Here is a 3409-nt window from a genome sequence, read left to right as displayed (position 1 = left end):
AGCAGTACCCTCCATGGCTTCTGCATTAGCTCCTGCCTCCAGGTTCCTGCCCTTCTAGAGTTCTTGTCCTGACTTCTTTGGTGATGACCAGTGACGTGGAAGTATAAACCCAATAAACTATTTCCTCCCATCATACTTTTTGGTCATGGTAATTTAATTTTTTTGAAAATATTTTCTTTAGTATTTTTGTTGAAGACAGGTGCAGTACTTTGGAGAAAATGTACTGATCCCTTTGATTTACACACACACACACACACACACACACACACACATTCATGTGTGTATCTAGGCCTGTAGCTATATACATACAGCTACAGACATACACACATGTCAGAGGCACACACTGGAAACGTCAACACTGAGATGCTGGTGGCTTTAGTCGTCACAGGCCACGCTGGTCCCCTCACTTGGCCTTGACATCGTAGACAGTTTGATAATGTCTCTGACCTACAGGGACTCATCTAGGCATCAGCAGCCGACGTACCTCAGACAGAGCCCTTCTTACGCATTGTTTCTAGTTCTTTCTCAGTCTTGCCCTCCATTCTCCTAATGCCTTCCATTGTCAGGCCAATCCACTTGTCAGTCCAACAAAAGAGCTGGTGATGTCTGTCTGTAAATATCCGTTTTCCTTGCTCTGGATGAAGTTCTCTACTTTACTCTGAAGCCCCCACCACTTGGACTTGCTGGGCACACCTCTTAGGACAGTCAGGGGTGTTTGCCAGCTTCTTCCAGTTAGGTCCCAGAGGGAAAATGGAATAATGCAGGGTCTTTATCAGCTTTGTAGTCTGCTGGTTCAACTTGACTTCGATCTGCAATGTCTATGTGGACAATTTCAACAGTTTTCCATGTGTTTGGCTCTAAACCGTGAACATTTTCTAATGTTCCCAAGTCAGGTTTGTGCCATGTTTTGATTTTGATGAAGAAGTCATCTTTCATGTATTCATTCGTTACAATTGTTCTGCAGTAGGGGTAAGCATTCCTGGCTTTCTCACAAAACACCCAGAAACCTTCAGGAGCAACCATCCTCCCAAATGCAGGAAGTTTGCTCTTCAGGTGGTAGATTTTGTGCATGAACTGTCCCTTCTCGACATTGGTTTCATAAAGTTCATTCGTCGGGACTTGGATTCCTTCTCCTTTACTATTTTTATTCTTACTCACTTCTGCAACAGATACTGCAACATCAGATCGCTTCCAACCTGACACTCTTGAACAGAATACAGCAAAACCACACAGAATTCCTTAATCAGCACCATCTTCCAGGAAGCCCTCAAAGCTGCCACCACCAGCCACCACCGCCAGGCTTCTCCATGAGAAAATTTGCTTTCAGCAATAGAAACCCTAAGACCACCACAGCGGTGATGGATGTACAGATGTATAAATATAATAACAAAGCCAAGTGGTAGGGCATAGTCCTGTAATCCCAGCACTTGGATGTGGACCAAGAGGATCAGGCCTTCAAGGTAAACCTCAGCTATGTAGTGAGTGAGTTCAGAGCCAGCCCGAGTTATATCAGACTTCTCCCCAAATGAATGTGATAAATGTCACCAAAGCATATTCTTTAAAAAAAAATGGTTAATGTTGGAGATGTAGATCAGCTGCTAATACACTTGCTCGCCTTGTACAAAGCCCTGGTTAATGTTGGAGATGTAGATCAGCTGCTAATACACTTGCTCGCCTTGTACAAAGCCCTGGCTTCCATACCAAAAATTAGTATTAGTGTGAGAACATTTCCATTTTTAATTCCTGCATCATTTAAAAGGTATCCACGGGACAGTGTGGATAGAGGTCATTCCTTTACTATTCTGGTCTTCTGCCTGCTGATCGGGCCCCCCAGCTTTCTCAAGCTTATATGCTTGCAGCAGTTGACTATTAGATCCAGGACAGTGAGTTTTTCTGGAGTTGGCATTTAGTCAGCACAGAAGTTAACCACGTGAAGCACCGGGAAACAGCACAGTCTGTAAAGAGCTTGCCTCGCAAGCACAAAGACCTGAGTTGGAGCCTTAGAACCCACGTAAAAAAGCCTGGCATGGTGGCCCATGACTGTAAACGCAGCACTGGGGAGACAGGTGGGTCCCTAGTGTGTACTGGCAGCTGCCTGATTGTTGAGGTTCCAGGTAAAAGTGAAGATGCACCTTGAGGGGTGACACCTGAGGTTGGCCTCTGGCCTCCACGTACACACGCATGCACACAAAAAGCTAACCAAACGGGATGACGGGTGACTTGCTTAGTTTCCCATCTTTTCTGACTAGGGACCTGCAACTGCCCAAACAACGGGTAAGAATGAGAAGTAGTCTAGAGAAGAGGACAGAGGGCAGGAAAACCGGAAGGGAAGTCAGAGGTGCCTGGAGAAATAGAGGAAAGAGAGCAAGGAAGGGGTAGAAAAGAAAACCAGAGCAGTTCATCCTGACTAAACCTCAGCATGTGTCTGGAAGCTGCAGGGTAAACCCTTCTCCTTTGTGGTCCTCGGATCCCGTCCTGGAGACTAGAAACTGATTCCCAGTGGGATGCAGGCAGGTTAGATGAGCTACAGCTTTATGGTCCTATACTTAGGAGGCAAGCATCAGAGCTGTAGCACAGGCTGGCTCAGCTCCCACATCCATGCTGTTTCGTGCTCCAGCGTGTGTAGAAGAGCAAGAGAAAAGGGAGTCTGGGGGAGAGGAGGCCAGAAGGAAATGACCTGTTTGCTTAGAAGCTGGGAGAGCAGTGCTGCCAGCCTTTGCTTTCATTATCCAAGAGGCAAAGGCTCTCTTGACTTTCCCCCACGTGTTTTGGTTCTCTACCATCAACTAAGCTTTTCTGAGTGTGTGCTGTACAGGAACCCAGGACTCACACATACTCAGGCTCAGGTCACACAGTGTGAACTGCAGTAGTGGGTTCCACAGGGCTCTCTCTGCAGGATTTCTCAGTAGGACTGCAGGGCTCTGTGGCTCTTCCCACAGCACCCAGGGCTGCATGCTTGCAAAAAATCACGCTGGAGTACCCACTCTTCCACTTAAAGGCTTTGAGGGAATTTCTGGTGACACTGCCACATGACTGCACTAGGCACACACATACAACGAACTTTAAACACTTAACGTTAGGCTCAGAATGAAGATGAGGGGAGAAAAACTGAAAGGGGTAATTCCATCCATCACCCCAGTGCATGTTGCTAAACGTTTGATACAGATCGCAAACACCTGCCTTCCCGACTGAACTGTTCTTGACTAATTATAGCAACAGAAAAGAAAACACTTAAAAAATTTTACATAATACTTTTTTATTATACAGGGTTACACAGGCCATTTTTTATTCCATTATATAAAGCATTTTGAACATAGTCTCCCCATCTCCCACTACCCTCCCCCTTCATCTCCTCTCCCTCCCATTAGTTCTCTTTGTTCCCAGACTGTTTCATTTCTATGTTATAGTG

General features: G+C 45.9%; 1 pseudogene across 1 annotated transcript; it reads right to left on the bottom strand.

Annotated features, from left to right (window-relative positions):
* Positions 1–461: 461 nt before the first annotated feature.
* Positions 462–1253, bottom strand: LOC308433333 (phosphatidylinositol transfer protein beta isoform-like; annotated as a pseudogene). Its single transcript has one exon. The product of its transcript is annotated as a phosphatidylinositol transfer protein beta isoform-like (transcript).
* Between the last annotated feature and the right edge of the window lie 2156 nt (positions 1254–3409).

The sequence above is a fragment of the Micromys minutus genome, assembly GCF_963924665.1.
Source record: "Micromys minutus genome assembly, chromosome: 19".
NCBI lineage: Eukaryota > Metazoa > Chordata > Mammalia > Rodentia > Muridae > Micromys > Micromys minutus.
The sequence above is the reverse complement of the archived record's forward strand: the minus strand, read 5'-3'. Positions and strand labels throughout refer to the sequence as shown.